General features: G+C 43.3%; 1 protein-coding gene across 2 annotated transcripts in view; it reads left to right on the forward strand.

Moving 5' to 3' along the window:
• Positions 1–13,916, forward strand: part of ASB13 (ankyrin repeat and SOCS box containing 13) — a 38,484-nt gene that overhangs the window by 4,519 nt on the left and 20,049 nt on the right. The window lies entirely within an intron of this gene.

The following is a 13,916-nucleotide window of genomic DNA, read 5'->3' on the forward strand; positions in this document are numbered from 1 at the left end:
TTCAGAGGCCATTTCTTCAAGCTCACCAATCCTTTCTTCTGCCTCCTCAGAGCTGCCATTATATGATTCCAATTTTTAAAAAATTTAATGATTGCACCTTTCATTCCCATAAGATCTGCTATTTTTCTATGTATGTTTCAAATTCTTCTTTGTTCTCCTCCAATGTCTTCTTAATATTCATAATCTCTTTAGCCATCTCATTGAATTTATTAAGGAAATTTGTTTGAACATCAATGAATAGTTGTCTCAACTTCTTTGTGTCAGCTGGAGGCTTATCCTGTTCCTTTAACTGGGCCATATCTTCCTGTTTCTTGGTGTGGATTGTAATTTTTTGTTGGTGTCTTGGCATCTGGCTTACTAGAGTATTTATTCTGGGTGCAGTTTTTTTCTTTAATTTAGGGCTTCCTGCCCTTTCTCCCTTGCTGGTTGTGCAGTAGGAACCATGGATGTAATTGGTGCTATAAACTGTGGAGGCTCAAGCTGACCTCATTGCCCCAGGGATGGATGAAGCTTCTTCCAACTTTCTCCTTTCCCAGATGTAGGGACAGAGTCACAGCTCTGTGGAATAATCCATGTGCAGGCCTAAACTGCAGATGCCCAGAGAGACTGATGAAGCTTCATGCCCCTTTCTCCCCTGCCTGGGGCATGGATGGAGCTGCAGGTGTGGGCAGCAATCTATGCAGTGTGGCTCTAAGATGACTGCAGTTGCCCAGTAGATGTACGATTTTCAGTCTATGCCAGTCAAAGTTACCGGCAATTACCAGGATAGGGTGGTGCAGGGCCTGCAAGCCTCCTTCCTGCCACAGGCGGGGCTGCAGGCTAATGCAGGTGAAAGAAACTGGTTCCTACTGTCACTGTGATTTTGGGTCAGCCTGGCTTCCCCTCAGGCTGGGGGTGGAGTCAAAATGGCGGCCACTGGCCTTTTTCCCATTTGGACAAATTCATACCCCAGCTATTCCTAGGGTTATTCCTTAGCCATCCGAGTCTACCAATCAGTACCTGAAATCGTCAGCCAACTGTCTCCTCCTCCCCTGTTTTTGGGAAATGGAGCTTCCAATTCCAGTCACAGAACAGCTCCTGGGGCGGCTTGCACCACCAGAGTAGGACAATCACCGGCCTCTGTGGCTTGACCGGTAATTTCCTGGAGAGGCTGGTGTAGGTCCCCGCAGCTTCCTCCCTGTCGGAGGTGGCACTGGAGCCTAGGCTAGACCTGCAATATATAATCCGGATGGAAAGAAGCCGGTCCCCATCAGCACTGGGATTCTCAGTCTGCCCCACTTCCTCTTGTGCCAGGCCCGGAGTTAAGATGGCGGCTCCCGGCCTCTTTCTGACTTGGACAGGTTCAAACTTTAGGCTGTTCTTAGGATTAGACTTTAAGCCTGCTGATTTTTACTCATCAGTAGCTGAATTTGGTGCCAAACTGTCTCTTCCTCCCCCGTTTTTGGGAAGTGGAGTTTTCAATTCCAGTCACGGAACAGCTCCTGAGGCAGCTTGTGCCTCCAGTGGAGGATGGGCACCAGCCTCTGGGGCGTGGAACCTCTACTTAGGAGTCTTCTCTGCAGATGGACAGTCTCCTCCTTCCACTCCTTCAAGGACGTTGCAGGATACTCTTCTGGCCTCCTGGAGCCCCCAAACAGATGCTACAGCTAGCTCCAGAGATCGCTGGGTGTTTGCTAACTGCCCTGTAGCAGGAGCTGACTCTAGGAGCGCCTTACTCCGCTGCCATCTTGCTGTAATCTCCGATACCATCAGTTTTGATGATGTGTTTTGCATAGTTTTTAAAGGAATGTCTCTTTAGAAGAACAGCACATTCTGAACTAATGGATGCACATCTTCTGGAATCAGAGGGTAATTTTGACTCTGTAATTGTTTTATTTAAGGTAGATCTTCAAAAACATGTTCTGCTGAAATTTTTATTCCCAACTCCGATGTGTAAGCTGAATGTGTTGTACTGAAAAGTATGCAGTTCTCCCAGAAGAAGCAGAGACTGATCGTAGGAGTTTAACTCACTTTAACTCATTTTAATGTTTGACCTCAAATTCTATGTATTGCGTGCTATATTTCAACCAAAACATTGAGGTTTTTTCCTTTTTCTTTTTTTTTTAATATAATACTTCACAGAGGTAAAGAGGACAGAGTCTTACAATATGACCTGTTCAAAAAGTACAGAGAATTTAGGGAAAGTCACACTGTAAAATGATTCCAGTGTTTGTAATTTAACAAATATAGTACAGATAATTACTACATTATAAAAACAGTTATCTGGTTGCTAAGTAGAAAAGGTAATTCCTGTACACAGCATCTTCACTCAGGAGTTCTAACTTGGGAGGAAGGGGCTGACAGAAAATGGAAAGAATAACTTGGGGAATTTGAGGCTCCAAGAAGGTGAGCCGCTGATGCTCTCCTGGTGTCCTTAGCCAAGGACCCTAAATACAGTTCGTTGCTCTCTGAGGTGTTCAGAAGATGAGGTGGGAGACAAAGGAGAGCCAGTTCCTGGGACAAACTCCCAGCTTCCGTGCTGGGCACTAGCTCCAAGTCCTGTAATGTATACAAGGTAAACATCATTATTGATAAAATTTAGAGGTGAAACCAAGGCATGCAGCTAGAAAATGGCAAAGCCATTTAAACCCAGATTTTGTTTTTGTTCTTTTGTTTATTATTTGTTAACCTAAAAGGCTTATGCCTTCCATCAAATAGGTTCATCTCTACTTGGTTTGTGCGTGGAGTGCTGGAATAGCTAAGCTATGTCTGCTGGGGGTTTCTGAGGGGAAGTGGTAGCACTTTGATCACGTATTTGTCCTGTCTGCATTCACCATCTGCCTGTGTATTTGCCTCCAGTCCACAGTGAGACTGAGGTTGGCCGGCATCGTTGTGTCCTGATTTGCAGTCACAGCAACGTATCTGCAAGTTCATTCTTCTGTTTCATCAGCAAGATTTGATTTTTTAAAAATACAGTCTTATTAAAGGTCCTTCTAGAAGGTAATGGAAAGTAAACACCATTAAAATTTTCTTGCATTGTGTTCCTGTTTTTGTCTCCGGGAATGCTACTTTTTAGAAATCTCTAGAGCTTTCCTTAAGTGGAGAAACCGCTGAGCACTATAAGCTGTGAATAAATGTCTAAAGGAATACAAAGCGGATCCATTTAAGATGACTTTAGCACCAGTTCAGATGCCAACGCAGTAGACTGTGGCCTGTAGGAGTTGCCATCTATAAAAATGAGCTTTACTTTTCTTTTTTTCTTTTTTCTTTTTGCATAACTTTGCTGCTTTGGAGAATGTGGAGAGGTTGGGAGTTTATTCATATGAGGATTGAGGAGCAGTAAGAGCAAAGTGTCTTGGCGGTAGACGATAAAGGTCCTTTAGAAGGAAAGGAAAAAGGGTAGCGGCCCTGGGAAGCTGGGGCCAGGACCCTTTAGGAGCAAAGTGTTGGGCAGTGTTCTTCTATGATAGGCAAGCAACCGACGCTGATTCGCAAGCTTGGCTGTGCATTGGAATAATCCGGGGATCCTTTAAAAAATACTGATACCAGGGTCCTATCCTCAGAGATTTTGATTTAGATGTTCTGGGGTATATAGCCTGGGTATCAGATGTTTGAAAAGCTCCCCAGGTGATTCTGAACCAAAGTTGGGGACCACTGATCCATCGCATCTTGTGAAAATGTGAACACATCTGGAATATGGCGGTAGATGTGGGGGGTGAAGATGGAGCAACCCCAAGCACTTAGGCACATCAAGTGAACACTTTTGGTACAGAATTGCATAAGTGACGTAAGGTGTTTTTGCGGTATTGGGCTGGCTGTAGTAGCATCGTGAGAGGTCTAAGCTTCTGACTGCTTGTGGCCATTTTTAGCGAGAGCCTCTCTGTGCCAGGTGCCCACATTGAGAGTCTGTCAAATAGTTCCCCATTCCGAAGGCACTTGCCGTGGAGAAACTGCATGAGGAGACACCCCGACATCTTAATTTTTCTTGGGTTTTCTCCCCAAGTCTTTTAAGCCCATTTCAGCCCATTCCTTTTTTTTTCTCTCCCCTTCTGCCCACCCCCCTAGTTGTCTATTCTCTCTATTTGCTGCGTCTTCTTTGTCCACTTCTGTTGTTGTCAGTGGCACGGGAATCTGTGTTTCTTTTTGTTGCGTCATCTTGCTGTGTCAGCTCTCCGTGTGTGTGGCGCCATTCCTGGGCAGGCTGCACTTTCGTGCTGGGCGGCTCTCCTTACTGGGTGCACTCCTCGCACTTGGGGCTCCCCTACGTAGGGGACACCCCAGCGGGTCAGGGCACTCCTTGGCACGCATCGGCATTGCATGTAGGCCAGCTCCACACGGGTCAGGGAGGCCCAGGGTTTGAACCGCGGACCTTAGTTTCCTAAGGTGAGTGGTTTATTATTCCTTTTTTCCTTATAAGCCTTATTTTCAGAGGGGAATCTTATTTCAAGCACTAGGAGAGGACACTCATGCTCCCTCTGTGCTAATTTTTATAAAATTTTTTTGGACACCAAAGGGCAAAGTAATGGGTTTGAGTATAAAAGGGCAATATCAACCTAAATTAGCAGACAAGATAAAAATAACTTGTATTTTTTCCGTTACCTGACTTGCGTGCTCAGTAAAATCTCTTGAAAGCTTGGTGAAATTGCTTTGTGAATTTCTGTCTGAGGAAACTGTCCAGTGTCCTTTTCCTTCTCCTTGCCTGTTAGACAAGACTGAAGATAAGGTTTTAGAGAGTTATTTTGGTTTTAAAAGATTTACTTTCTAACTTGTATTGGTGAAGTGGAAATGGATATAAGGGCTAATGCCAACCAAGAATTTAATTAGAGTGACTTGATAGACTTAGATGGAAAAAAGGGGAGGAGATGGAAAATGTTTTCCAGATGATATTTCCAAAAGGTTTAAATATCACGAAAATGCAGTCTGAAAGAGTGTATTAAACAAATGAATTAGCAAGAACAGACTGAAAAGCAGGTCTTCTTGAGATGCACAAGTTACTGGCAGCTATTATAAATAGCAGAATTTGTCAAAATGATAAGACAATTTAAATTCTCTGGCTCTCCCTGCTATGGACACTTTAGGTCCAGATAGAGCCTGGGTTGTTAATAGGTACAAGATGAGAAAACACTAAAAATATGTGCTCTGAGATTTACCTATTTGTTCTGGCATTTTACTAAACCTGCATTTTAAGATGGCCTTGTCTGCTTCATGAATCTAACAGATTTTCACAAGGTAGACTGGACCAAATTCACCTGTTCTATCCCTAGGATAGGTTGAAGTGGTGTATTTTTTTTATTTAAAAATGTATTTTAATATCAATGTTACAAGATACTCAGTTGACACAAGATAATTACAGTAATGATAAATCTGCTTTGTTCAGTGGTTACAGCCCTCTCTCCTCCCCCCATTTTTGTTCATTCCTCAATCTTCAGGGATTTGGGACAATGTCTACTTTGACGCTTTAGGCTGAGATGGGGCATAGGTCTTATAGGGCAGCAGAATGGAATTGTTTTCCTTGCAGTTGAAGATACTCTTTGCTTTTGGGGTGGAGCTGGTCCATCATCATTGTTTTGCTAGTTGCCAGGGCAAGCCTGAAGAACTGGAGAGTAGGAGTTGGTCGCATGTCAACTAGATTGAGGGCTCAGCTGGCATATGAACAATCAGAAGACTTTAAGTCTCTGAGAAATATACTTAACAGGTAAATTGAAAATTATAGCTTTAGATAAAAGAAGTAGAAGAATCATGATTAGGGCGTTTATAAATGAGTATAACTATCATATTGGGGAAATGTGTTTTCATATATTCTCAGATAGGGCCTGCTGAGGAGGTGCTGATTTCATGAGGCTGTGTGGCCTGCCTATGGTGTCTGGATGACCTTAGGGACCTCAGGAGCACTTTCGTTTGAGGCTTTGTTAATTGGTTTAACTTTGGCAGTTCATGAAATATGATTGAGCTCTGCATTAAGTGTAATCTCTAGAATGACCTCCTGATTCACTTTGAAATCTCTTAGCCATTAAAATAGTTTTAGTTAATATTTCCCCCTTTTGTTCAAGGTCTTTCTACAAATGCATTGCTGATTAATAATTCCTCATTGCCAGGGAGGCTTACCCCTGGGAGTCATGTCCCATGTCCAGGGTAAGGTAGGGAGTTTATTTGTAGAGTTTAGCTTAGAGAGAGACCATCTTTGAGTAACAAGGAGATTTTCAGGAGCTAACTCTTTGTTTTTTTTTGAGATTTATTTTATTTTTTCCTCTCCCTTCCCCTCCCCCCCTCAGCTGTCTGTTCTCTGTGTCCATTTGCTGCGTGTTCTTGTTTGTTTGGTTTTTTTTTTTGTCTGCTTCTGTTATTGTCAGCAGCTTGGGAATCGTTGTTTCTTTTTGTTGCGTCATCTTGCTGTGTCAACTCTCTGTGTGTGTGGCACCATTCCTGGGCAGGCTGCACTTTTTTCGCGCTGGGCAGCTCTCCTTACAGGGCACACTCCTTGTGCGTGGAGCTCCCTTACGCGGGGACACTCCTGCATGGCAGGACATCCCTTGCGCGCATCAGCACTGTGCATGGGCCAGCTCCACATGGGTCAAGGAGGCCCGGCATTTGAACCGCAGACCTCCCATGTGGTAGATGGACACCCTATCCACTGGGCCAAGTCTGCTTCCCTCAGGGGCTAACTCTTAGGCATTAATTATACTTGGCTTAGTTTCATTAATACAGAAATAAGGTTTGTATGTGCAAGCCTTAAGATCAAAGGCTTGGCTTATTGGTCTGCTCTCTTGTATTAGGCAGGTTTATGTATTCCAGAGCTTTTTGCCCTCTTATTTGAGAAAGTAGCAGGACTTGCCCAGGAGGAAAGTTTAATATTTTGTTAGCTACTGTGTGGGTGTCTACCTATCCAGAAAATATACCTATGGCAATATATTTATATCCCGTGGAAGTATCTAGCTATATAACTTTAAAGATGTTCAGAAGGCTCTGTCAGGACACCTGAATGTATCACATCTTTACCTTCTTAGAAGTGGTGTATTTTTAAGCACATGTACAAACACATGCATTCTGCTATAAGATAATGTGAAATTCTGCATGGCTCAGTTCTTTTTGGACCTCATTCAAAGTTTCATTGCATGGTTCCAGAGGACAGAATCATAGGGAGGCTCTGATGCTTACATTATACTCCATATATAGAAATCAATGCAATTCCGGAAAGGGTGGCCTTCCTGGGGCATGGGGTGGGGAGATGAACTCTATCCACATGTGGAGTAATAAATATTAAGGATCACTCAGAACCCAATTAGAAAGATAGCGGGGAGAAATTCTTTAGGGATGCAAACCTGAAGTAACTTGTGCTTCTTGTATGGAGTAAAAACCAGTGAAATCCACTGTAAGATATTTGTGTGTGGTCAGACTTTGAGGATTTGACTTTGATGGAATGGAAAGGCAGAGCTAAAAATAATTAGCTACTGTTTGGACTAGTGTATACATGTATATTATGACCAGGAGCCAAAAATCCCAGTGATGTCGAATGGCCCTAAATGGTTTTTTGGTTTTACATTGGGACAGAAAATGAGGCCCATATCCAGGGGAACCAATTCCTAAATAAGGAATACCCACGTACTCACACACACATACACACATACACACACACGTGTACACAACAGGGCCTGGAAAGAGAGCTGGTTGGAGACTCAGGATTCCTAGACTGTGTGAATATAGGCAAGTCTTTTCCTTTATTTCAATTATCTAAAATGGGTTAAATGAGAAAGGATAAAGGATTTCTTGTTAGCTTTAAAAATATCATATTTTATGGATATATTGCTGTATATAATTCTAAAAAATCTAATAGACCCACAAAACTTATCATGGAAAATTTCTGTCATCGTCCAACCCTTATTCACCCACCTCTGATTCCCACTACTCAGGGGCAGCTACGTTTAACTCTTTTAGCTGTTCATCTGGTTTACCTCTGTCTGCTAAATAATGTGCTGATTGTTTTGATTTCTTGACTTAAATTTGACATTCTGTGTAGATATCCTACTGTGGGAGATGACGCTATAGCCCATTTGATGTGCCCCTACTCCTACATATATTTCCCTCCAGAATTTTCCAATATAACTACAAATTTCAATATTTTGTTTGTTAGTATTCAGCATAATAATTTACATTATTATGACTATGTGACTATTATTCATAGCTGAACCACTTGCTATACTAGGATTACATATTTTTTTCCTGTATAACTTAAAAAAATTTTTTGAAGATAACAACTCTTTTTTTCATTTACTTGTTTAATTTTCTGTGTGCACAATCATTAATTTTTGTCCAGACCTTCTACCAGAGCTCTAACAATCCTCTGGGTAGTTCTGGAACTTGAAGTGTCCAATCAGTTTCATTTTCTTTCATTTCTAATTTATTTCTTGGGGACATTTCCTCTCTTGCCCTTGCTTCTTCCTGTGCTCACCTGAACAGATTGCTCATTAGGCTTCTGTCCGGCTGCCAGCTGGGAGCCTCTCTTAACTCACATTCTGGGACTTCACCTCATCTCTCTTCTGGGTTGAATCCTAGATCTCATGGCTTGTTCTCTCTTTGTTTAATGCCCTTCTTTTGGTGGAACGTAACTTCCAGTAATTTCTCGAGTAAGAGTGATAGGAGATGAATTATTTGTGATCTGATTTTTCTGAAAATGTCTTCATTCCAGCTCTACACTTCTTTGGCAGTTTGGCTGAGTTTACAGTTCTGGTCTGGAAATCATTTTCCCTCAGAATTTTGAAGGCATTGCTTCTGTTGTTTTGTTTCCAGAATTGCTCTAAAAGAACTGTTGTAGTCGGCTAGGCTGACGAAATGCAATATACCAGCTATGGGCAGGCTTTTACAATGGGGATTTATTCGTTTAGAAGCTTACAGTTCTGAGACTGTGAAAATGTCCAAATAAAGGCATCATGAAGGCAATACCTTCTCCCCGAAGACCAGCTGCCGGCGATCCTGGACTCCTCTGTCTCATGGCAAGGCACTTGGTGGTATCCACTGGTCTTTCCTTTCTCGCACAGGTTTACTAGGTTCCAGCTTCTTGCTCTTCTTCCTTCCATGGCTCTCTCTTTCTCTCTCTCTCTCCATATTCATCCCATTTATAAAGGACTTCAGTAGGAGGATTAAGACCCAGGCTGGGCCATGCCTTAATTGAAGTAACCTCATCAAAAGGTCCTACTTACAAAAGGTTTACACCCACAGGACTGGATTAGCTTTAAGAATATGATTTTTCTGGGGTCCATACAGCTTCAGACCAATACAAGGTCTGATGTCATTGTGATTTCTGATTCTTAGAATGTGAGTTTTTTTTTCTCTCTCCAGAAACTGTTAGGGATCTTTTTCTCATCCTTGATGTTCTGAAATTATATAGTACTGTGGTTTGGTGTGGGTTTTTTTTTTTCTTTTCCTCTTTTCTTTTTAAGCACTCCTCTGTATCTTGCTTTATTCAGTTAGTAGTATATCCTGGAGATTATTTCATATCAAGGCGTAAAGAATTTTGTCATTTCTTTTTAAAGTTATATTGTTTTCCCTTGGTTGGATACAACACTATTTAATCAATCTACTACTGAGGGGCATTTAAGTTGTATCCAGTCTTTTGTCTCTGTAGGATTAATTCTAGAAGTGGAATTGCTGAATCAAAGGTTATGTACATTTTTTAAAAAGATTTATTTTTATTTATTTATCCCCCCACCTTGTTGTTTGTGCTCGCTGTCTGCTCTCTCTGTCCATTCGCTGTGTGCTCTCTGTGTCTGTTCGTCTTTTCTTTAGGAGGTACTGGAAACCAAACTTAGGACCTTCCATGTGGGAGAGAGGTGCTTAATTGCTTGAGACACCTCCACTCTCTGCTTTCTCGTGTCTCTCATTGTGTTTCCTCTTTGTGTATCCTTGTTGTATTAGTTCGCCATGCTAGCCTGTTGTACCAGCTCATTGTCTTGTTCATCTTCTCCAGAAGGCACTGGGAACCAAACCCAGAACCTCCTGTGTGGTAGGCAGGAGCTCAACTGCTTGAGCCACATCCACTTCCCATGTACATTTTTTTTTTTAAAGATTTATTTATTTATTTATTTAATTCCCCTCCCCTCCCCCGGTTGTCTTTATTTTCTGTGTCTATTTGCTGCGTCTTGTTTCTTTGTCCGCTTCTGTTGTCGTCAGCGGCACGGGAAGTGTGGGCGGCGCCATTCCTCGGCAGGCTGCTCCCTCCTTCACGCTGGGCAGCTCTCCCCATGGGTGCACTCCTTGCGCGTGGGGCTCCCCTACGCGGGGGACACCCCTGCGGGGCGCGGCACTCCTTGTGCGCATCAGCACTGCGCATGGGCCAGCTCCACACGGGTCAAGGAGGCCCGGGGCTTGAACCGCGGACCTCCCATGTGGTAGACGGACGCCCTAACCACTGGGCCAAAGTCCGTTTCCCCCCATGTACATTTTTAATTTTGAAATTTATTTCTGAATTTTCTTCTATAGAGGCTATACTAGTGAACAGTTCTCTCTGGGATTAGTAAGATAGCCTCTGTCTCCCAACATGTTGTCAATACACGTTATCACTCTTTTAATTTCTCCATGACACTAAGTAAAACAATGAAGCTGCAATGCATTCATCTGTGAGTAGGGTTAAGTCTTTTTCCTAGGTGTGAGTCTTTTTTATTCAGCATTTTGGCCACCCATGGGACCTTTTCAGTCTAAAAGTTTATCCTCTTCAATTCAAGGACTTTTTAGGATAGTATCTTTGATGGTTTCCTTTCCTTTGTTTTCTCTTTTGACATTCCTGTTGGTTGAATTTTAGACCTCCTGGAAGAATCTTTTTATTTTTCTTACTATTTTTCTTGTATTTTCCATCTCTTTGTCTTTTTGGTCTATTCTTAGGACATTTTCTGAACTTCATTTTCCTACTCTCCTATTGAATGTTTTGTGTGTATGTGATCATATTTTTCATTGCTAAAAGCTTTTTCCTGTCCACTAAATTTTCCTTTTCTAAAGCATCCTCCTATTGTTTTAGTATTTTTTCTTTTCTTAGGTATTAATAATAGTTTTAAATTTTCACCTACATTGACCTGGTGTCTTCAGAATTTCTTGTCTTCTTGTTTTGATTTCTTTCTTCTTCGTGGTCCATTCATATTTAAGAGAAAGGCACTAAAAACACCCTTGAGAAGCTGTTTGTGACCAGTTGGATGGCGCATCAGCTGGTTTCATGCGGGGTAGTTGGGCAGGGACCTGCCGCTTTCACTGGGGGTACCTGTGAATCTCTCCTCTTGGGCCTGCCTGTTTTCCTGGGGAGGAATTCTTTAGTCTCCTTCCTGGGAGGTTAAAACCCAGCCTTCTAGGAACTGAGGGCAAGAGGCAGAATGTAGGCTTTCCTTCAGCTAGCCCTGCTTTTGGCATGGGCACTCGTCCTCTCCTGCCCACGCCTCTCTGGTGGGCTTGGGTTGGGGTCTGTCAGTTCTGAGCCTCAGGTTCAAGCTCTATAGACGATCGATTTCCCGCGGTTCTCCTGGGGTCTGGGAGCCGGAAGTACGGCTACATGAGGTGGGAAGCTGGAGCGGCGTGGTGGGAGGGTGTCTCATTGTTCTTTATGAAGATCTGCCCCTCTCCACACCTCTGGTCTCAGGGGTCCCTGGTGCCTCCAGTTCTGATTCCCTCCTGCTTCTGCAGCTCAGAATCTCTTGCTCTTTGCTGGCTTCCACAACCTCGTTCCTAGAAACTAAATTTTCTTCATACTGCTCCATTAGTTACCACACAGTCTTGCTTTCCAGCTTCTGGAATGTTCTTGAAGTTGCACTCAGCTGTTGTCTTTCCCCTTGTTCTCCAGGCCTTTCCCCTTTGTCAATTTAGTCAGTTAAATGTGAGATTTGGGGGAGGAGGCAGAAAAATGTGCATGTTCAATTCTCCACGTTTAACTAGAGATGCTACCAGTTCTATCATTCTTTGCGTCTGTGAAAAAAGTTTTTTTTTTTTCGAAGGAGGAAGATTCAATAGGATAGTGTTCTGGTGTATTTTCTAAAAGGTAGAGATTTAGAGTCCTAAATCTATTTCAGAAGAGTCCTAAAAAATTTCAAAAGAGGGTTTATTTGCAAACAACCTAAAAAATCATATTTAGGACAAATGAAGATATTAAAGAAAATACTAAATGACAAACACTTATTGAGCACTTTTTTTTTTTTTTAAGATTTGTTTATTTCTCCCCCTCCCTCCATTGTCTGCTCTCTGTGCCCATTCGCTGTGTGTTCTGTGTCTGCTTGTATTCTCATTAGGCAGCTCCGGGAATTGATCCTGGGACCTTCCGGAGTGGGAGAGAGGCGATCAATGTCTTGCGCCACCTTAGCTTCCCGGTCTGCTGCATCTCTCGTCGTCTCTCCTCTGTGTCTCTTTTTGTTGTGTTATCATGCTGCCTCAGCTCTCTGTGTGGGGCAGCACTCCTGCACAGGGCAGCACACCTGTGTGGGTCATCACTGAGTGTGGGCCAACTCTCCACGCAGGCCAGCTTGCCCTCACCAGGAGGCCCTGGATATCGAACCCTGGACCTCCTATATGGTAGACAGGAGCCCAACTGCTTGAGCCACACCTGCTTCCCTTTTAGAACACTTTTATGTGCAAAATGTTGTGCATGATCTTATTTTGTCCATAAGACAGCCCTGTGTAGTGTTATCTCCAATTATAGGAAGACTGAGTGTAGATGATTTAAGATTAAAAGTGTCCATCAAGTTCCTCAGCCAAGAAGGAGAAGATCTAGGATTACAGCTCAGAGCTTTATGCTTCAGCGCTCACGCACCTACCCTCTGGGCTTTGTGGTTAGGGAGTTGGGGAATAGGACAGCGTATTACCCGTCTCCCCCTGCACGCACCCTTGGTAATAGGAGAAGAAGTGGGGTGGGGTGAGGGATAATTGGACAAGTGATGAGGAGAGGTGGTTGCTGCTGAGCCAGGGGAGGAAAGGTTAATGAGTAGAGACCTAAATAAGTGTGTTTTTAGGAAGATCTCTCTATGGAAAGAAACCCTCATTATTTATTGGCAAGTGGCCTCTTCCTATGCCTTCTTTCATCTTTCCTGGCTGTCTTTCACTCCTTAAGTAATTTATTTTCCATTCTCCCCCTTTGTCTTATTCTTTCACTTATTCTCTTTCACTTCCTTTTTTCCTGCCATTCTTGGGCAGGCTGCACTTTCTTTCGTGCTGGGCGGCTCTCCTTACGGGGGACACTCCTTGCATGTGGGGCTCCCCTACGCGGGGGACACCCCTGCGTGGCATGACACTCTTTGCGCGCATCAGCACTGCGCATGGGCCAGCTCCACACAGGTCATGGAGGCCCGGGGTTTGAACCGCGGACCTCCCATGTGGTAGGCAGACGCCCTATCCATTGGGCCAAGTCCGTTTCCAGTTTTTTTTTTAAATCTATTCCCCACCCCTTGCAGCTCGCTTGTTGTCTGTTCTCTGTCCATTCACTGCACACTCTACTGTGGTTTTTTTTTTCACTTGTCTCCTTTTTTGTTGCGTCACCTTGCTGAGTCGGTCCTCCGTGGCGCCTGTGGGCTGGGCGGCCCTCTGCAGTGTGTGGATGAGCCTGCCTTCACAAGGAGGCCCCAGGATGCGAACCCAGGGCCTCCCATATGGTAGACGGGAGCCCAACTGATTGAGCCACAGCCGCTTCCCTCTATTCAGTTTTGACTGTTTTGTTCCTATAAGAAGGAAAGCATTTTATCTTTCCTTTCTACATAGCTGAATACCATACTGTATGCCATCTGACCCCAAGTATACTGAAAAAACAATATTTTGGGCATTCATAATTAAAAAGACATTCTTGAAATGTATCTTAAAAAGCAATAAAATGATCAGGCCAAATTCTTGTTGGGGTTTCTATGTATAAAAAGACAGATGCACATTTTCTCTTCAGAATCAAGGTGACTGCTAATTTCAAAACTTCAATTTGGAATGCACTA

The sequence above is a fragment of the Dasypus novemcinctus genome, chromosome 20 (genome assembly GCF_030445035.2).
Source record: "Dasypus novemcinctus isolate mDasNov1 chromosome 20, mDasNov1.1.hap2, whole genome shotgun sequence".
In the NCBI taxonomy this organism is placed as follows: domain Eukaryota; kingdom Metazoa; phylum Chordata; class Mammalia; order Cingulata; family Dasypodidae; genus Dasypus; species Dasypus novemcinctus.